Source organism: Spermophilus citellus (assembly GCF_964194105.1).
Source record: "Spermophilus citellus genome assembly, chromosome: 15".
In the NCBI taxonomy this organism is placed as follows: domain Eukaryota; kingdom Metazoa; phylum Chordata; class Mammalia; order Rodentia; family Sciuridae; genus Spermophilus; species Spermophilus citellus.
In genome coordinates, this window is record NC_138195.1 from 65,553,542 (window position 1) to 65,576,337 (window position 22,796).

General features: G+C 43.0%; 1 protein-coding gene across 50 annotated transcripts in view; it reads right to left on the bottom strand.

Moving 5' to 3' along the window:
* The window catches only part of SORBS1 (sorbin and SH3 domain containing 1), a 234,952-nt gene that overhangs the window by 161,915 nt on the left and 50,241 nt on the right, over positions 1-22,796 (bottom strand). For all 50 annotated transcript variants that reach the window (XM_081267226.1, XM_081267217.1, XM_081267205.1 and 47 more), the window contains exon 2: positions 6,005-6,093. The gene's annotated coding sequence lies outside the window, so the exon portion shown is untranslated. The remainder of the gene's footprint in view (positions 1-6,004; positions 6,094-22,796) is intronic.

A 22,796-nucleotide genomic window follows, 5' to 3' on the forward strand; every position in this document is an offset into this window, starting at 1 on the left:
TTTAAATGAAAGCAATCATCAACTTATATAAGATCATATTTCCAGCTTCTGAGTCCATATTGGGACAATTCTGGAAGCTACAAATTCATGGAAGTCAGAATTCCTTAAGCATAGTTATATGCTCTAATCTTTCTCTGTGTAATCAGAAGAGTCATCTTAGAGTGGGTGCCTGCCACAGAGAGCTCTCCAGAAGAGCTACATTTAGAATGGTATGTGTGACTAAGCATGATAGTGAGTAAGGGAGTGTCACCTCCTAAAAATGCAAAAGGGTTACATATGCAAATCTTGTATGTGCACAGATACCTTAAAGGGGTTCCTGACCCCTCCCCCCATTTAAGAACTAAACTAGCTGATTACAATCATGAAGTTCCAAATATGCTAAGTCAACATGCACAAATAATACTTGGGTTTTTTTTCAAGCATGCCTCTGAAGAAACCAGTTTTTATTTAATCATGCTGTAATCAGCAGACCAGAGACATTCTCTCTGAGTGGAGAAAACACTGAGTCATCTCTGTTGATAAGGAGACTGCAGGATGGGTCTGTAGAACAATCAGGATGATTTTGTCCTATGACATGCGGTAATCATTGGAGATGACGTCAATCTCCTTGTTTCAGTGACAACTCCAAGCACCATATGTTTACTTCCCCAAACATGTAGGGACAAAAAATATATTGCACTCTGTTTATTCACAATAGCCACTAGATGGAAAAGGAGAAAACATCTCATTTTTACAAATGACCAGCAAATGTGACCCAACTTCCTGCTTGATAAAACAGAGCAAAATCACATGTGTACATTTCGTAGAAATACCACCACCTAGGAATGTCACTGTTGCACAAGATGGATTTCACCTCTCTGTAGTTCACAACAACACCTTATAAACCTCTGGTTTATAACATAAGTCCAGAAAGACATTTCTAGACAATGACCACTGCAGAAGCTACCCCTAAACAGCACCCACTCTCAACAGCAGGGTGGTGCTCAGCATCATGGTTTCTAAACAGTGAATTGTACTGTTCACTTTCAGATAAGTGACAACTTGTGCTAACTCCATTTTGAGCATTTTCTTATGGTAACTGAGATTCTTAAGACAAGGAAAATGAGCCTGGGTTGCTTTTGAATTTGCCTGAACTCTGGGGTCAGAAACTATCAACCACGATGGATACCAAATCTCATATTCTATTCCACAATGTCATAAGACTTTGCTCTAATAGGCCACAGCAAGATGCTTAGTTGAAATAGCTTAATTTGTAGGTCAGCTCATGGCAACTAAACCTCATTTAAAATTCTTATTTGCCTAGAGCAGCTAAAGAAAATATTGACCAGAAACAGCCTTAAATCCTTTTAGAAATACGGGGGAAAAAGAAAGAAAGAATTTGGTCTAATGGACATATTCCCATACATAAAAAAATTTTGAAATTCAACTTAAAGAATCATAGTCCTAAAATGCTAAAGAACATGAAACTGCAGATCCAATAAAGACAAGGGGACATTGTGAACAGGCCATGGCCTTAATCAAAAGACACATCAAATAAGAGCAGAAACAGACCAAGGGGTAAAGGAACTTAAATTTGTTTCTAAATTGTCAATTAAGAGTAAAAGGGATACTATTCTTATCCTTTTTATAAAATGATATGTAAGCAATGCAAAAAATTGTAAAGTCCAAAGAGGTACACAGTGAGAGGTCAGTCTCCTTCTTATACCACTGCCCTCCCGACTGGCTGCTCATCTTGGGTATCTCCTTTAGTGCTGGACCAAAGCCCTGGCCTTTGTTTTGTCTGCCTATTTGTTTTAACTTGTAGAGGAAACCACCATTTTTTAAATGCCCCATTTAAAAGCACGGAAAGATCCTATCCTTTTATTCCTGAAATTACTTACTGAGGAAAGAAGCAGGGAGCAGAAATATTCCCCCTAGTAAGCTTCATTTTTAAAAATTGAATTTAGGTTCTACTCTAGGAGAAAAAAAGACAAATGTAAACCAGGGTTGATGCCAATCATCAAGAATACCATTCCCCTGAAACCTTCATGTGCCATAAACCACTGGTTACAGAGAACCCTACAAAATGGATGCTCATGTTCCTGAAATTAGATGCTCCAGAAGTTCCATTCAGAGTATTTTCACTGAAATCCAGGGGTCTTAAAACACATGTAAAAGCAAGTTAGGGGCTGCCCATTGTGCAAGGGATTTAAAACAGCCCACAAATGCTACTTATCACCCTGTCCTTAAAGCCTGTACTGGTTTCGCCTTCTGTTGTCATCATTTCCACAAAAGGCCTGAATAGACCAACCAGGTGGGGTGGGTGGAGCCAAATACTTACCAAGAAGGAACTCTTGAGGATGCCCTGGGGGTGGGAAGCTAAACTGAAGGGCACCCAGAGGCCGGGGAGCAGGAGGTAGGCAGGCTTTGGTGCGGGTGATGGTAGGAATGTCTATGGGGGCTGGGAAGCAAGGATAAAGAAACTCACCAGAAAGCTTGAAATGGGGAAACTGAGGAGCCCAAAGAGAACAGGGAGGAGCTCAGAGGGAGGGCTTGTCTAGAAATGAGCAAAACCAACATGGAGCAGCTGAAGCCAAAGCCAGAATCTCAGAAATAGATGAAAATGTGTATAAATATCAGACAGAGGCGGTTGGGGTTATGGGAGGTACCTGAAACCTTACATCTACTACAACCATCATGGCACATGTTGGCTGCTTTTTATCCTACAACATTGATCCTTGATATTTTGAAGATATTTTAAAGATCTTCTAAATTGTAGTCCTGCAAAGCATGATAACCGGTTTGGCCTCCACAGAAGTTTATCACATCTCACCTTTGGTGCACACATTTTTCATTTGAGTAAACCTTCAGTTAATGAACTTTTAGATGATGTAATTATAGGATTTTAAAAAATCTAAATGTCTGAACAATGAATTAAACTTAGTCATCAAAACAGCTTGTTGAAGTTCCAGCCCATATAAAGAACAATGCCGTTTACAGGTTATTGGCAAAGGATGCTAGTCTTTCTGCTTGCCAGCCAAAGGCACAGCCATGTGCCAACTGCACAAATGCAGTTTATAATTCAGTCATGTGACCAGATTCAGAACTATGCAATTGTAAAACCAGTTTTCTTGATTTGGAGGCTGTCACAGTATTTCAAATTTTTATATAAGGTGAGGTTTTAATTACTGCATTTACATCACATTATCTCATTTGTATAATTCATATTTGCATAAAATGGAATCCTATCATATATATTAATTAGTATGGGACTTCATTTATTTCTTTATAGGGATTTTATCTGAAAATCCACCCTTTGCCTTCCTTCTTTGTCAAAAACCTACACATCTCCTTTCTCTCCCTAAATGATCTCACCCAAACTCATAGTTTTAATTACCATCTATATGTTGATGACTCTCAAAGGAACATTTACCAGGCCCAGTCAACTCTACATCTCTATAAGAACACAAAATGGACTTCTTAAAATTAACAAGGCTCACTGGGTGTGGTGGCGCACGCGTGTAATCCCAGTGACTTGAGAGGCTGAGGCAGGAGGATTACAAGTTCAAAGCCAGCTTCAGTAATTTAGTGGGACCCTAGGCAACTCAGAAAGACTTCGTCTCAAAATAAAAAATAAAAAGGGCTGGGGATGTGGCTCAATGATACCAGTTCAAACCCCGGTACCAAATAATAAGTTAAAAAATAATAATATGGCTTAAATAGAACTCTTGAGTCCCTCTTTGTTCCCCATCTCAGCAAATGGCAACATCATCTACCCAGTCAAATGCTGTGCTCATCCTTGACCCTTCTTTTTGCTCATATCCCACTGAGGAGGCTCTTGTCTTCAAGATATACCCTGAGCCTGACCACTTCACATCATTCTGTCATCACTACACCCTTATCCCCTGCCTGGACCACTGTAAGGGTCTCCTAGAGGTTACACTGATTCTCCTTTTGTCCTTAAAGTCTATTCTCTGCTCAGAATCCAGAGGAATGATTTTGAAACACAAAAGACCATACAGGCTCTTGCACTTAAACTTCTCCAATGGAATCCAATCACTCTCTGGGTAAAATCCTCACTCCTCATCATGGCCTGTGCAATATGGGCCCCATTTACAAGTAATTTCATGTCTTTATCCCTCCCTATGACCACCTCTAGCCCAAGTCCAGCCAAACTGGCTGTCTTCCTGTTCCTCTAGCATGACAAATGCATCCTACCTTAAAGTGCTTTCTTTTCTCTTGCTGTTTCCTTTGTCTAAACACTTGTCCCCAGATTCCTTTACCCCTGCTGGTCTCTGCACAAGATGGCTCAGTCAATCACGCCCTTTCTCTCTCTCATGCCTGTACACACACACACACACACACACACACACACACACACACAGAGAAGCCTTTTTGGACTATTCTTTCAAAAAGAATCCCTTCAGTCCCTCACCTTGTTTTATTTTTTCTTAGTATTTATTACTACCTGAAAATACATTTTCTATTTAGTTATTTGTTTACTTCATTCATAAACCGTACTGAGTACCCATCAGGTACAACTTAAAGAGCTGGAGATACAGCAGTGACTGAGACGAGCAAACACCTCAGGCCTCACGGAGCTCACGTTCTTGTTTGTCAGCCTCACTCAAACCTAAGCCCCACTGTTCCTCCTGTGATGAACAAATCCCCAGTGCTCAGAGCAGTGCTTTGGCACAGAGTAGGCACTGACACATGTCTGCTGAATGAGAGGTCCTGCCACCTGCAGCCATCTGCTTCCCTGGGACTCCAACTACAGAGCTCTTCCTGCCTACCAGATGGGGTTCAGGTAGGACCTAGAATGTCCACCTTGCTCACCTTATACACCTAGACAGAGCAGTATGGACAGTTAGCCTCTGTGGCTGAGTTGGGCTCCTAAATCTGGGCCTGTCTGTCCTAACTGCCTTTACCTTTCTGTTCCAACGGCAGGACCCTGCAAGCTCCCCAGGTGACCGTGCCACTGGGATTTGTCTCACTGGATCACAAGAGCACCCAATCCACATGGTGGAAGCTGATTAAACGTTGACTGGCCCACTCCCCTTTCCAACAAGGGGCTGGAGTCAAGATGCAGGGGTCACTGCTCACAGGACCTTCAGCATCGACCAGCTATCACGCCCCCAAGTATCCTCATGTCAGCACTGAACACAATGCTAAGGACATATTTTTGTCTCTTTCAACTACCTCGGAAACAAGATATTTACCAGGTGTGATGAGTAATTAAGTTTCTTCCAAAGGACATTTATTAACTGTGAAATGATCTGATCTCAAATAAAAATGAAGATCATTGTGTAATATAGTTAATTCATCTTTCAAGACAACAGCAGCTACAGTGGTAGAAACAAAAAAAAGGAAAAGATAGAAAACATGAATCTCTTGAACCACTCTGGAGATCTAAGAAAACAGGTGTGTAAAATTCACATTACCAGCATATACATCTATGAGAATAATGTTCCCATTTTAATGCACTGGTTAACTAAGAGGTGCCTGGCTTTCCCCTCTCTCACAGGATTAGTGGGTGAAGACGTCTATGAACATTATAAAAACAAAGGGAAGAAGTCCCTGGCTGGGAGTTGGCTAAAATGGGATTCCAGCTTGAAAAAGTGTGTTAATAAAATTAATAAAGTGTGGAAGGAAAAAAAGAATTGTCCTTCTCTACATCTCAGAGCCAAATAGTATGGCCTTATACTTGCCCAGCACTTCATTCCCTTGGAAGCATTTCCAAATTCATTATCTCTTTTAGTCTTCAAAGCAAACCACCCTGCAATGTAAACAGGGCAGGATACATTTCTCTAATTCACCTAAGTAATTCACCACAGTAAAAATGGTAAAATCCAGAAATATATAGACCCAGAGTAGTGTCCTTTCTCCTCTAAGAGGAAGGTTAGCAGAGTTCTCTTCAAATCACATTCTGCAGTTGACTAAAAATATTTCCCTTTACTGCAGCAGAAGGAACACACATACACACACACACACACACACACACACACACACACACACACATATTCACCAGTGGCTTAAGGTGGTGGGAAGATGCATTGGTCCTGGAGCTCTGGGCAGAAAGGGGGTTTCACAAACTCTTCCAATGGATGCCAACTCCTGTAACGACAAATATATAAAATACCTGGCGTGAATCACAAAGACACTGTGGCCTTACCCCAAGGGGACCCATCTAAACACCAATTGCCAGGAACCCCATGTAGGTTCAAAGTCCCCATCCTCCTTTGCAAGGCCAACTCCCTTCCCCACCCTGACTTTCCACAGTAGAACAAGAATCTTCAGTTCATCCACAGAAATAGTCTCCTGAAGAATGATAGGAACTTTGGCCAAAAGGGAGCTTTAAGAGATCATCTTCAACAGGAATCATAATCTAGTGGATCAACGTCTAGCCTACAGAGGTGTTAAATGTCATCTGCAGGGTATGTTCAAAGAGTATGTCACATAAAATCCCCCCAGACTTCCAGCAAAGAGAGCAAGGAAGAAGAGGAGAAGGAGGGAAAGGAGGAGAAAGAGGAAGAAGAAGAAGAAGATGATGATCTGTCAATATGACCCATATTTGTGTCTGTCAACAATCAGCTGGTGCTAAATAGCAGGTGCTCTTCACAGGCAGGCTTGGCTGCTCCTTACTGTCTTCTCGACATATACAGAGGAACTGTGGCTAACATTTATAAATGATTTTGCATTATTGTTTAGGTAATGCTGAAATATTTTTATCTACTCATGATTCTAAGGCTACCAGAAAAAAAAATATATATATATATAAAATAAACAAATCCATGCACATACTTGTGTGTCTCAAAATTAATACTTAGCTGTAAGAGAAGTATTAACGTCAAGGAAACAGTTGAAGCTTCTACTAATAAGTCTCTACTAAAAACAGATATACCTACTAAAATGCTTTGCATTCCTTTACATGTCACCAAAGAATATAAGAATAAATTGTAGCCGGTTCCCTAAGAGTTTATTTTTTAATATGACATTTTTCAATAATTTCACTGCTTTAAATACAAATTGGGGAGAACTGTCCATAAATGCCATTATTTCAAAAGTGCTTAGTTAATGTCTCAAACTATCTAGAACACTATGCTAGAAAAATCTCCCTTAATATGCACCTTAAATATAAGACTATAAATAAGCTCAGGTATAAGGTACTGGCACTGTAATAAGTGAGCCACTTACTCAACTTCAAGTTGGTGGGAATTAATTATATCACTCTGTCAAAGAATTCACTAATTCATTAACTCAACAAATATTTACTGAACCCTGTAATTACCAGACAGCGTGTGAGGTAACGGAAATTCGCAAGTGAGGAAGACCCCTACATTGCTCTGCCTGAATTAAAGACACATCCAGACACTCCAAACAAATTACAAAACAATCAGAGAATATAATGATCTGGGCATGCATGTGTGTCATGGGAGCCCTGAGCAGAGGCACCTAATGCAGAGATGAAAAGATACGCCGTAGCATAGAGGATATCCTAATATTGGATGGGATGGCCAGGTATGAAGGAGATGGTAGAGGGAAGGTGGGGATGCCAGACCATGAGATGATATAGGCGAAAGCAAGGAGGTGTGAGCAGCCCCTCCAATTTGATCTTGTCCAGATCTTTTATTACCTTGTGGGGCTTATGCCCCTTGCCTTATGCCACATCACCCAACATCTACTGGGCTTTGATACACAGCTCTGATGCACACTCAGAACATGTCTTGTATGTTCATATCAAGAATTCAACCAAGTCAGCCCTGCCTGCTCCCTGGCAAGGCCTACTTATAATTTACTTGTGACAACCGCTGTTGTCCCAGAATTTGTAGGGTCCAAGCAACATGGTGGTAGAAACTCTGAACCTTTTATGAGTTCTCTGAGAAGACAGTAAATAAAGATTTTTTTTTCTTGTACCAGTCATCGGTCCTGCCTATCTCCACCCCAGGACCTGGATTTCCATGGCCAGAAGCTACTATGCATTCAAGCCCCAGAATGAATGTTCCTGAGAAAATGTCTCAGAATATCCACCCATCAAAATCCTGTGTGTGGGGGCTGGGGATGTGGCTCAAGCGGTAGCGCGCTCGCCTGGCATGCGTGCGGCCGGGGTTTGATCCTCAGCACCACATACCAACAAAGATGTTGTGTCCGCCAATAACTGAAAAAATAAATATTAAAAATTCTCTCTCTCTCTCTCTCTCTCTCTCTCTCTCTCTCCCCCTCTCTCTTTAAAAAAAAAAATCCTGTGTGTGTGGCTGGGGATGTAGCTTGGTGGTAGAGCATCGGCACAGCATTCACAAGGCCCTGAGTTCAAACCCTAGCAACACACACTCATGTACACAGAAAAATCCCCAAGTGGAGTTCTCTTCATGTATAAGAAAGAGATGAGCCACCAGCCCTGATCCCCACTGAGATGGAGTCAAGAGAAAGCAATTTGGATAAAGCAGCTTGGAAAGGGGCTTGAAGAGGAGTAAAAGCTCCTTCATGGTTGGGGTTCAGGTTCACAGTTTGAAGGCAGTATAAAGAAACAAGGAGGTAGTGAGAAGAGCTTCCCTGGATGCGTAACTGGTGGGCCAGTTCCCAAATCTGGCTAAAAATTAAAACAAAACCCTCCTAAGACCCAAAGGCATTAAAACAGACTCTGGTTTAGAGGCCCCAGAATGGGTCAAAAGTCTCCCACGGGTGATTTTGATGCCCACTTGGAAAAGAGTATATTTCACCCAGAGGCCTCAGAAACTCCAGAACAATGTCTCTGAGGTCATTAATTAACCATCCTCCAGGAAAGATCCAACAATTCAGGCTGAGGGCAGCTGCATATTCTTAGTATGGTTTACCCACTCTATATTGCATTATGACAACCATTGCTTCTTTTTATTTCAAATAAATTAAAAACAGAATGGCAACTGGGTAAGTGGAGGGGACCTTTGTGTGCACACCAGTGCCTCCTATACTCAGCCTCAGTGCCTCCAGACAAGGGGGCTGTCCAGTCTCAGCAGTAGATCGGTGCCTTCACATACCTGTGCAGGCTCCTCTGGCAGAACAAAGGACCTGAGGATGTCTGGTCATCACAGGGCCTTCGAGGAACAGTTCTAAGGTGCAAGCACTCTGACCAGATCCTTCCTGCCATCAAAGGGCAGGACACTGAAGATCAATGCAATATGTGGAAACCTGCCAGGTCAGCTGAACACTCTCTTTCCAGATTTCCACTTTGTGGTCATGAAACAGCCTGAGCAGTCCCATGCCAAGAATGGCAAAGTAAATGCCACGTACCACAAAGATGACAGACAGGAGTAAGTTGGTTCTCTGAATGGACCAGCCTAGAGAGATCTCTTCCCAGATATCACCAGGTACTACCAGGCGACCTTCAGTCAGCCAGCCCCACAGAAACCCAAAGCTGGTCAAGGCCAACCTTCCCCATCACAAGGCCCACAGTATCCATGCTATCCTTCAACAGAAGACAGACACATTCGGATGTCCCCTTCAGCCCAAGGAACCTCCAGCTGAGCCATAATGCAAATTGGAAGAGTTTGGGAAGGGAAGGAAATCTAGGGGAAGCTCAAGACAGTAATTTGCCTCCTTCTCTGGCCCTCATTTTTAAAGTGGACTGTTCATTTTTTCTGTTGTTCCATTACCCTGGCCTAAAATAAGACATTTCCCTGGCCCAATGTGCCAAAAGTCATCACAAGTGTTGTTTCAGACCCTGCCAAAGACCTTGAACCCTCACCTCTCTCATCTTCATCCTCTTCTCTATCCCACCCCAAGGATGTAGAGCAATATTGGCTGTTGTGAAAGTCACCTTTTGCCACCCTCATTCCTACCAAACATCAATCCTGACCATGCAACCTGCTCTGGACCAACAGGAACTCCAGTGTTCAAAGTGCACCCAGCAACCATGCATCTCTTTTACATGGCACAAGCAACTTCTATTTTTTTTCCATTACTTTTCCACCAACCTAAAGATGGAGAAGGATCCAGCTCATATTTGTTTTGCCTTTTTGTTTCTGTTGTTTTGAAATTAGGGAGTCTTTGTTTGACTATAGATCACTGTATCCCAAAATTGTACCTTGAAACACTTTAGTTTCCTTTAAAACATACCCCAAACTTCATGCCACCCAACACAGACTTGGCTCCTCTCATTTTTTTTTTCTGAATTCAGGACCCAAGTTGCTTCCTGAGCTCATAACAGACTCTCTCCTTCTCCTTCCACAAGTTCTAACTCTTCTACCAACAAACCCAGAGAGTCTAGAAGAGAAAATCCCCAACTGGCCTTGAGGCTCACCAGCTGGGAAGGAAACAGATCAGAGTAACTACTTCATTTTAAAAATCATACCACACTAGTTATCTGAGATGACTCCTTAATATGTGAAATGAATCCCAGCATGCACAGGCATTCTTTTGAATTTGGAAGGAATGTCCTTATTTGCAGGACAAATCCCACTGGGGCTGAAACCAGTGACAACATCCTCAGGCTCTGAACCCCACTGAACCTCTGTGTTGCTCTCCGCTGAGGTGACTCCACTTCCCAAACACCTCTTGCCTCTGGTCCCTGGGCCCAGCTGTCCTCCCACCACAACCACTGGCAAAGGAAAGTGAATCTTCAGGAGCTTTTTAAAGCTCTCCCACCTACTCCACAGATAAAGCAGGAGGAGGGAGAATAAATGTTTCCAAGTTCCCTGAATGACACAAAGCTCATAAAGTACAACAAAATTAGTTGAAAAATAGCAAAATGATTTTAGCTTCCCTTTAAAAAAAATAATAAAGCACGCCTACTTTAAATGATTCACAGTGACTTCATACTTTCTCTTCCACTAAGATATACATTCTTCCTTCCCAAGCTGACGGCTCTATTCAGCACCTCCATCCTAAGACAGTATAGGGCCAGATCTCCCAGGGCCTTGTACTGTATGATTCGGTTCCCCAGAGAACATTTTGACAAAGTCAGAGTATGCTCTGTAGAAACTACCTCTTTCTATTTGCTGGTCTCTCTGCCTGACAATAAAAAAATAAAAAACTCTTCCTGACTCTTGCCATGGCTAGAGCATTCTCACCATTGAGAGCTCAGATCAAATATCACCTCTCAACTGAGTCCAGCACTAACAACCTAACCTGCTTACCAGCAAGAGTCACTTTCTTAGGAGAACCTATCACCATCCATTACTATCTTATTAAACCATATTATGGGTACAGGGTGGAGGGCAGAAATTTTGCCTGATTTGTTCATTGCTGAAACCCCAGCACTACAAAAGTTCCTGGTGCATAGCCAGGTGTGCTGGTATATGCCTATTATCCCAGTGATCAGGAGGCTGCAGCAGAAGGATCACAAGTTCAAAGCCAGCCTCAGCAACTCGGTGAGGCATTTAGCAACTCAGTGAAATCCTGTCTTTAAACAAAATATTAAAAAGGGTTAGGGATATGGCTCAGCGGTTAAGTACCTGTAGGTTCAATTCCTGGTACCAAACAAAAAGTTCCTAGCACATGACTCAATATAATTGCCAATGAGTGGTGGGACGGGGTGGAGGATAAGCAAATGGAGGTGTGAACAAAATCAAGAGCCCTCCAAAGATGCCCCAAAGCATGACTTCATCATGGTCTCTGGAATGGGTCTCCTGGTATCTCTTGTTTAATTGCTCTCAACCCTGCTGTTACTCAGATTTTTAGCTCACCCACTCTGTACCTCTAGCTCACCCCAGTGCTCACCCATAGATAGTCAATTCCCAAGTTGGAATTCTCCTTCCTATTTTGTATACATTCAAGCATTTTCAGTTTGAAAACTTTAGATATTCACAGGGGTATATGACCTTCTATGACCTCAAGACTCAAGGATCTGACCCAAGCTCACCCCTCAAGCCACATCACTAATATGCCAGTTCACCCTCCTCCATCATCACCAGTGAGCTCAGGGCTTGGCTCTGTGGACCACACAGGTCTACATCTTTGCTCAGCCCTCTCCTGCCTAAAGCCTCCTCCTGCCGCCTCACTACCTGTTAGCTCCCTTTCAACCCCAAAATCCCCTCCCCACCAGGTTGGGCCTGGTGCCCTTCCTCTCTGTTCCGTAATCATGACTCTTACCCCAACATTATGAAATTATCTTTCATCTGTCTGTTTCCCTCAACTGACTATCCCTTGATAACCAACATGCAATCAAACTCATCCCTGCTGGCCAAAGTCTGTGCTCAATTAACACAATGAACTCAACTGAATTCCATACCTTGTTTTCTACTCACAATTTCCATTTTCTACCATGGCTCCATGAAGAACCCTAACATTCAGCACTTGTGAAAGAAAATATTCTGTTGGTAAGCTTTGTTTATCAAAGCACACGCATAAGAAGCAACTGGAGTGGCAGCTTTAATATCATCATCATCATCATGACATCATCATACTGAAGACCTGACTTGTGAGAGGCACAGCTATGGTACAAAGACTATTAGTTCTGGTTTAAGTATAGACTCAACCTCTCTTTAGCTGTAGAATCACAGGCATGTCACTATCCCTCTCTGGTCCCAAGTCTCTTTCTCTGAATGATGAAAGGGCCAACAGACACAAAAGGGGATATACTGTATGACTACATGTACATGAAATGTACAGCATAGACAATTCCATACACACAGAAAGTAAATTAGTAACTGCCAGAAGGCAGGGAAAAGAGGGAATGGGGAGTGAATGTTAACTGATATGGGGCTTCTTTCTGTGGTGATGAAAATGTTCTGGAATTGAATAGTGGTGATGGCTGCACAACTTTGTGAATATACTAGAAAATGCTGATTGTCTAGTTGAAAATAGTTAAAATGTTGAATTTTGTGTTATGTAAACTTTATCTGAATGAAAGAAAGAGCTAGACTAGAGTGGAACTTGAAAACTGGAGGCTAATCAGACCACACCAGGCCTAGGTCGTGTTCTCTAGAACTCAATAGTTTTCAGTGTATTTGCATAAATGATTTAAAAGCCAAAGATTTTCTTGATTGTGGCAATGATTTCACAAATGTGTATAATCCTGTGCATGATAAAACTGCATAGGACTACAAATGTGCACACACAAATGAGTAAATATAAAATCTAGTGAAATGTGAATTAGGACTACAGATTTTAGCAATGTCAACTTCCTGGTTTTGATGCTGTAGTGTAGTTATATCAAACGTTACCACTGGGGGAAGCAGGGTGAAGGGCACTCAAGACCCCTTTGTACCCTTACTTTGTAACTTCCCTTAAGTATATAATTTTTTCTAACTTTTTAAAAATTTATCTAGACAAATATTTTTTAAGGTGGATTCTCCTTAAGATTAGCAAGATCTGCCAGGCATGGTGGTTCACATCTGTAATCCCAGCAGCTAAGGAGGATGAGGCAGTAGGATTGCAAGTTCAAAGCCAGTCTCAGGAACTTAGTGAAGCCCTGAGCAACTTAGTGAGGCCCTGAATAAAAATAAAACATATTAAAAAAAAAAAAGGTTGGGGATGTGGTTTGGTGGTTAAGTGCCCCTGGGTTCAACCCCAAGTACCAAAAAAAAAAAAAAAAATTTAGCAAGAACTGGTAACACTGGGCCTCAAGGATAGCACTTGAGATGGGTGGTAGCTACTCCCTGTAGATTGTCACGGTGTCACGGCACTTAAGTTTTCTAACACGGAGGCCTAATGTCAATTGCCATTTGTTATGGTAGCATGCACGGATTTTTCCCTTAGAGAAGAGAAATATTTCTCTATCAACAATGGGGGAAAGAAAGACCAAGATTATCTTATGTTTCCAAAAAAATAAATAAATTGATTTTAAAAGGCAGCCCACAACATTTTTGTGAAAAAGAACATTCCTCTCAGTTTCTGCTGTGATCTCTCACCCTCCCTCCCATGCTACCTGCCTGACCTTTGGGGCATTTAAGGTTTGGACCCCTGGGCTATAACCCTTTAGGACCAAATTTCTTATTTTAAGTCAGTAAATAAATTTTAAAATCAAACCACTGGAAAAGAACACAGCTTAAGTACACAGTATCCTATTCTCCCCTAAATATTTTGGTTCCTTCATCTCACCTTTCCTGAGACAGGATCCTTCCCTCAGCCACTAAAAGAGCAAGCTACACCCCTTACACATGATCCCTTTCAAATAAACAGGATTCCTTTTCTCCACTGAAACTGCAGCTCTATTTAGTAGGGTAGGAAAAGGGCCCCTAGGGTACGCATTCCCCATCTTTCCTACCAGTCCACCAGCACCACACCATCCCTGCCCCCAAAGAACATGCTTGGAATGCAGCTATCCCTAAACGGGGAGGGGGGCAGGACATAATCACAAAGAACCCAAGTAAATTCCCAGTGAATGTTTCTGGTTCAGCCATTTCTAATCAGGGAGCACAGAAGGATCACCTAGGACTCCAGCCAGAGCAATATTAATATCCTCTTCCTCGGGTGACACCCACGTAGACTACCTGGCACTGATCCATCCTGAGGTGTTTTATTCAATGAACTAGAAAACTGTGACCCCTTGATACCTGGACAGCCAGGTAGACACACCTCTCTAGTCAAGAAAGGCTAGAACTGTAATTTCCTTGTAGGATGGCCACTAGCTGATGTGACCATGAAGCCCCTGAAACGTGGCTAGTGTGATTGAGATGTACTGATAGATAAGAGACCAATTGGATTTTGAAGTCATGGCACTAAAAAAAAGGGGGGGGAGATATTTCATTGATATTTTTATATCGATCACATATTGTAATAATTCTATTTTTGATATATTGGATTAATGAAAACATGTTAAAATTAATTTTGCCTGTTTCTTTCTACTTTTTAATGTGGCTTCTAGAAGATCTTAAATTACACATGTAATTTGAATCATATTTCTATTACATAGCCAGGCTCAAGAGACATTCATCATTCTTGTGTAGGCATTACTGCCATTGTGGAAAAGGTGACGATACAGGCCAAGCTGGTCTCCACCTACCCACTGTGTGATGCTGAACAAGTTTTCGGTCTTTCTGATGCTCAGTTTCCCCCCCTCTATATGGGCATGATAATATCCAGCCGACGGGGCTGCCAGTGAGAGCAAATAAAAGAAATGTAGGTAGAAACACCTACCATGCATCCTCTCACAGGTACTACTCAACACCTGCATGCTGCCACTCTTCTTCCTTTCTGACTTTTTTAAGGATGCAAAATTTGAACCCATAATTTCTTGGTATCAAATTTACTAACAATAATACCCAGATCTGTACAGTGCTCATAGGTAGCTGAGTGGTTTTCCATCTTCAAGGTAGTAGAAATCACCAGGGACGCTCATCCCACTCCAAGATTCTGACTGTCCCTTTGGTGTGGGTTCCTGCATTTGCCTTACTCACAAGCACTTCACAGCATCTCGTGGCTGTGGTCTGGGAGTCACCGTGAGAAACACTAACACTGCTAAGGAACCATGAATAACATCATCAGGATCACCTCAGGCATCCCCAAACCACAAAAAGACAGGCCAGCCGGAACAAGGAGATGTGGCCCCATGCAGAGCCCAGGAATGGATCACAGGCCTTCCCCTAGCAGAAGGCTGACTTCCTGGGATCTTTTAAACCTACATAGACTAGGAAAGACCTTCTGTCCTGGACATTGTTTCAAACACCAGAAGGCAGCCAACCCTTCCTGCCCTCACACAAGTCCCCTCAACATGGCCAAAAAATATGGATATGGGGTCCGGGATGTGGCTCAGTGGCACAGCACTTGCTTAGCATGTCTGAGGCTCTAGGTTCAATCCTAGTGCTGAAGAAAGAAGAAATGGGCAATTTCAAGGCAACCAGTATGTTGGCAGTTGGCCTAAAGAGGCTGGGCTGCTTGGCACTCTCACCAGCAACACATGAGAAGGTCCAGGGCAAGTCTTCTTCCTACCCTTGCCATGAGCCAGTGGCACCAAGTCTCCATGGAACTTTCTGGATGCCGCTCTTCTGCAGAAACACTACTCCTGCTCTCCAGGAGCCAACAGAAAGGGCTCTGTGCAGAGACCCAGCAGCTTGGGCCTTCAGCCTCTCAAAGGAATCACCCCGTGGATGAAGGTTGGATAGGCAGTGTGCCCTGGTCAGGTGGACAGCAGGAGGCAGCTGGACAGAAGAAAGCACTCTTTTTATCTACGCTGAACAATCACTGCTCCTTCCCATGATTCAAAAATGCTCTGTAGGCTAAAGCACCCCCATCTCAAGCTAGTACAAAAGAGCAATTTCTTAGAGAACAAAAATTAAAGTGCCCTTCCCCAAGAACATTTCTGTCAGGAAAAAAAAAAATGTGGTCTAGAAACTCAAGCCTTTCTTCCTTTTAGAGCAAATTCTTTTCTAAGTATGGGGAGAAAGAATATGAGTGAATTCCCCCTACTAAATCCAAACTGCCTGAAATTATTTTTGAAAATAGGAAATAAAGCAAATAAGTACTAACTCTGAGAGTTCTGACGTTTCTGTATTTTTAATGTAGGGGACTGATCTGGGGTTTGTTCAGAAGGCAGCAATACAAACTCCATGCTGATTCCAGCACATCGGCTCTGGGCCCCCACACAGAACACTGCCCCCAATCACCAGCCTTCTGGTGTCAGCTTCTTATATTCTACTGTCCCACCATCAGCCTCTGAGTCCCAGAGAGAGCCTCTGCGGGAACCAGGACCTAACTAGACCTTTAAATAGCCCAGTCTCCATGTGGTAGCCACACAAGCAAGCAGTTCAGCCCAAACTTAAGGTCATTCTAAAATGTTATTTCATGTCTTGTGCACGTCAGGGGAGGGAGCTAAATTCTTAATGCACAGGAAAGCATCTTTAAAGTCCCTCCTCCTTCTCTACCTCTTGGTGCCCCACGGATGGCAGCTGCTCCTCCCAAGACTCTCTTCTGCTTTCTCTTCTCCCCTTCCCACCACTAGCTCATCCACTCTCCCTCCCTCCCCCTTTCCTTTAGCCTGCATTTGTTTTTCTCCCCCACAGATGCTAGGTCTTTTCAGATACATAAGCACAGCCCCTCCTTATACACATTCACACATACACAAACCTGACCGTCCCCAGGCTCTAGTCCTTCCTTCTCCACCTCCAGGCTCTGCCTGTACGTGAACAAGGCCAGAAACAGAGTCAACCAAGACAAAATTCTCCTTAGCAGATCGAGTAGCTGGGAAACCTGAGTAATAGACAGTAGAATTCTCTTCAGCAGAGAGAAGAAGAGGAAGTCCATGAGCACTCACAGTGGCACACACAAGGGGTGGGGGGCGAGCACTGAAAGCTAATGGCACCACTCAGACCCGCTGGGCCCAGCATTAGAAAGCTGCTCTGCATAACCAGGTTAGATCTCTGCTGGACATTAATAAACCACACCACCTTGGCTTCCAAAGCCCCCCATAACACACTGCCTGGCTGTATACACTTCCACCTTAACTTAGGTACACAGCATAAGAGAGGGGTATGTGCCAGATCTTGGACTACATCAGAGAGCTCCTGGAACTTGGAGAAGTTAGCAATGATCCTAGTGCATGAAACTGTAGGCCTCACACCACTAAAAACTTTGGAGGCAGCTCTAATGAATGCGTTCACTCCTTCATTTACTATGAACTGAGAGATGTTAGTAGCAATAAAGAAGAAGAGGGAGAAACTGATAAAGATGACCCAGCCTGTACTTTCAGGAAGCAAGCTGGCAGGATGAGAGCCATATAAGGTAAAAAGAACAGCATCTGGTAGTAAAGGGAGCTAAGAAGAGATAAAGGACAGCCACATGGCACAGTAGAAAGAATGCTATCACCCCCAGAAAAAGAAAGAATGCTACCCCAAATCCTGGCCCTGCTATGGATTTGCTGTGGGGCCTTGGAAAAGTTCTTGCTCCTCTCTGAGCCTATTTCCATTTCTGCAAAATAAGAGGGCTTTTCCAGCACTGACATTCCACAGCTCCATGATTTTAGAGATACCTACTGTTGGGATCATAGACGGGTGAGAAAAAGGGGCAGACAGAAGTAGGAATACAAACTATTCCAAAATCTAAGTGATTACTGACACTGATTATAGGTCCAAGAAAATATTCACCGCAGCTGCAAAGCGCAGTTGTCACTCTTGGGCAGGGATCATAAGCCAGCTTCTGGACTCCTTTATCTTGATGGCATTACATTCACACTACTTCATGCAGGCCATTTGCTTATGGGTCACACTGAAGACACATTAAAAGCAGTGAGTTCTGCCCACGGTATGAGAACCTCAGAAGGTTGCAGTTCATTCTCCCTGGTTTGCAGACAAGCAGGCAGGCTGAGTCTCACGGACGCCCAAAGTCACAAGGCTTGGCAATGGCAGAGCCAAGAGAGAAGCCCAGATTGTCTGACTCCCCACCTAACACTAAACGCCAATTAGGTCACTGTATTGGGATTCTTACAAGGCGTGAACACATAGAAACTGCCACATAAACTTGCCTAACTCATCCAAGTAGATGGGGGAAGATTCTGAAAAGGGAAGCCCAAAGCAGCTTTTCCTTTCTCTGCCACCTTAACAAGCAAGTTGATCACCAGCCAGGGAGTTGATATCACCTGCTTTCCTGTCACATGTACAAATTCCTGTCTCTAAGCCACACAGGGGGTGGCTCATACTCTAGAACTGAAGATCTTAACCTGAGACCCAGCTGGAGTCATATACAAAGACTTCAGCATATGTATGTATCCACAGGCAAGCATATTAGCATCTCAATGCCTAGGTTTTTTCATCTGTAGAAAAGGAATAACAATAGTACCTATATCTCACAGGGTTATGAAAGGAATAAAAGAGGTGGAGTACATAGCATAATTCCTGTAACACAAATGTTACTTATCACTATCATTTTTCTGGGGAAAGAGTCAAAGCTTTTATCAGCTTCTCAGAGTAGTTCATGATCCAATTAAAATTACAAATCCCTACTCTGCACCCTATCCCTGGCATGGATCTGAGGCAGTCCTATGGGCCTGGAAGCAACTCCTCTAGATTTTTTTACCTCTTCAAAAGACAGACCCTTGAGGTTCTCCATACCTGCTACTCCTACAGGGAAGAAGAAAAAGAACTCTAATGAACTGCACGGAGGCGGTACAGGGTTGTATCTGTGGCTGAGCAATACTTCCCTGAGCCACTGAAGATTCAGTCTATCAGTGGGAAATTAGAGAGACCCAAATCTCAAGCTCAGTTCCCACACACTCAGGAGCAACCCACTCCCACCTGGACAGGCAAGGGTGTGGGAGGGGAAGCCACTGGCACCCTGGCCAGCCCCTCCATTCCAGAAGTCACACTACCTTTCCTGATGAAGAACTGTGAAGAGTTGACTAAACCCAGAGGTACAAAGAGAGGATGGGTTGGGATAAAGATGATCCAAACAGAGATCCTGGTCTGGAAAGAGCTGATTAAGGAGGAAAAGGATTAAAAGGGAAAGGGACACAAGGTGTGAAAGGAAGCGCTTAAAATCTTGGCTTTTTAATCCTGGCTGCTTTCCGACTTCAATATCTTTGAAACATCACTCAATATCTCTGAGCCTCAGTTTCCCGATGAATAAATGAGGAGGAGATCATTAACAGCTGTGTCACAGAGGTGTTGTGAGGATGAAATAAGAAAATGGGCATAGCCATTTAACACAGTATCCATCTAGCACACGGTAAGTGCTCACTTGATTAATGCCAACGATTATTACCACAGTGGTGATCATGCAGATGCTGAAGGATGAAGCAGACAAAGGCTTGCAAAGTCACAAAGACAATATATTATTGGATTCTAGGTTGTTTAGACACTGGTACATTAAAAACAAAATCCAGGCAGGTTTGCAGGGAGAAACACTAGCATCAGAAGGAATATGGGACTTTGGGTCCAAAATACAGCTCTAACCACAGAACTTTAAACTTGGGTCCTGGGCCTGGGAAGCTCCACACAGGCAGCAGTGGAGGTGGAAGACACAGATGAATGCCTATCAGAAGGGCCAACTCAAACATCATGACTTTACTCCCAGTGGGAGCATCAACTCCATAAAGTAACCCAGATAACTCTAATAGGCACTTAAGGCTAGCTGTGGCCAGGTGCAGTGGTGCCCACCTGTAATCCCAGCAACTTTGGAGTCTAAGACTGGAAGATGGTGAGGTCAAGGCCAGTCTAGAGAAACCTACCAAGACCCTGTCTTAAGATAAAGTAAAACAGGCTGGAAATGGAGCTCAGTGGCTAAGCATCCCTGAGTTCAATCCCCAGTACTGCCCAAAGAAAAAAAGACTATTTTTGATGAACCAACAATAGAGGAATATATTATTACTTGATAAACACAATGTTGAGGTACATGAAATCTTTCAAAGCAAGGGATATTTAGAAGAAAAATAAATAAGTATAAAAATAGCAACACAAAAAGGACATCTTTGATGGCAAAAACAAGGTTGGAGACATAGTTCCCATGACAGCCCTGGCTCCCAATGTCCCTAAGCTCCCATCTGTTAGCCCTCCTGTATTCTCCACCTCGTTATCCCTTTGACAGACTGAGAATGAATCTAAAAGCAACCATGCTCTTTTCCAAATAATTTTCTCTAATATGAAATACGTGTTCGTCATAGAAATCTGGGAACACAAAGGAAGTGTCAGAAGAATCTCACAAATACATTCATCAGGGTTAACATGATGGTTTACTGTTGCCAATTCTCCACCCCCGACTTTCCTCCCTAATTCATTTTTAAAGAATTAATATCTAAAGACAGCAATGATTTCTGATGATTGAGTAAAAGCCACAAGAGTCAAGAAAAGATTAGAACTGGCCGGCAAAAAAGGATACAATGTAAATACATGTGCACACATGCACACAGCCACACACACACGCACACACATACATGTTGAGGGTCTTTCCTCTCAGAGGCCTCGTAAACTTTCAATACAGGATGGTCACGTGGCTGCTCCTGAACTAAGTTTAACTTAGAGGATCAAAAAAGAACCCCACCCACTAAAACAATGCTCTTTGAGTATCAAAAAGTCTAGCATTTCAAACAAGTACTTTTAAAAACATTTTTAAAAACCCCAAAACTATGATGTGTTTCTTGGCACGAATCTGGGTCAATTCCTGGTAGCGTTTCAGGATAGAATTTCAAAAGATACTTTAATTATTCCTCATGTCACTGATACCATCCTATCAGACTCAAATAAATCCAAATCATAATGAAAAATCAAAATAACACTGTACCTCTCTGGAAACACATTCAGGGCAAAAAAAAAACCACACAAGTTTATACCAGCTCCTTTTACCACTGCCCCGTCATTTCTAATACCGCTTATGCCAGAGAAATGGGAAAAAAAAATCTGCTGACCAGTTTCAACAAACTGTTCCTCAGGGATTTTTCCAAAGGAAGTCACAGGATGTTAGGGCAAGCAGAAGAGAAATACTAGGGCAGGTGGGAGAACATCTTACCAAGACTCAAATACACACTTAGAAGATACTTGTTGCTGATATTCACAAAACTGGTCCCCTCCCCAGCTATGTCTACCCAGAGGGTGGGAACTTGGGACAGGCTGCAAGCACTTAGTAGTGAGGGATGGGTAGGCTTTGGGATCACAAGTGAGCCACCACCCTGAGCCACCACTCTAAGCCTGCTCCTAAATATTATGCCATCCCTTCATCCAAAAGAGCCAGAACCTTCCTGACATGAAATATGAACTTCTCTTGGGAGATTTCAATTACTAAAATGTATAGGTAATTTAGCATTTGATTTCAGAATTTTATTTTAAAGTTACCGTAGGTATTCTTGAGTTGATTTTCTTCTAAAAAAATTTGAAACTCAACACCCACATATGTGGAGATGTAAAAACAAAATGGGACACAAAGAAGTAAAAGGGCACCTACACCAAAACAGCTGGTGGCCCAGACTATTCTCATGATCACTTGACACTTTTGTAGAATAAAGGCTAACTACGGTACTTTTCAATGTTGCCTAAAGCTCCAGGACACTGTTTCCTAAAACTGGTTCCTGCAGTGTTCCTAACTAATGAGTACACAATCCTAAAAGTTCACAGTCAGACTAACCAGGGACACACTGCTGAAAATTCAAATCAGACTTAACCTAGGCCAGAAAAGCCCATTGGGAACGTTTCTTGCGTGTGGACAGCAGAGTGCAGGCTACTACTTTATCACTCGTGCCAGAACAAAGGGAAGAGTGATTTGTTAACTCGTTGGTCAAAATGCACCTTCAAGGATGCTCTCATTTTTCTTAAGTGGATGAAATCCCACACAAGTTATCTGTGCAGCAGGAAAGAACTTTCCAAGAAGAGCCATCTGACATTGGATGGCGTGGCCTCAGAGAAAAAGCTCCTCACTGCCAGAGGGAAGGACTCAGCAGAGCCGCACAAGCCCTGTGGCTGCCAAGTGCCCTTCCAGCTTCAAGATTCAGGGTCTTCAAGTTTCTCCCATTGTTTCCCTCATTCCTCATTAATGAGGAAGACAGTGAGAGCCTGAAGTCCCACTGAAGTGTTTCTTCTCCAGAACGAAGAAGGGCCATAAATAGACAGGCAAGAGGCAGGAGGTGGAAGTCACAAGCCTAGAGGAAACAGGATAAGCCTGGAGGAATGGCCTATGGAAATGAACAAAGAATTCAGGGTGGGGATGGGGGCAGAGAGCGGGGGCCAGGGCTCGGAACAAAGTGAAACTCCACACTCCATCACGGTCCACAAGCCTTAAGAGATTGGACTGCAGTAGCCCTTCTGGAAAGGTGGCACTTTTAAGACTACGTACAAATCCAAGCTGGGTCCCCAGGAGTCCACAAATCCTGGACGCCATCAGTTAAATATAAACATAAGCCTTTTATTGTTTGTTTGGTTGGTTGGTTGGGTTCCCCCCCCCCCCAATACTGGGGTTTGAACCAGGAGTATTCTACCAGAGCTTCA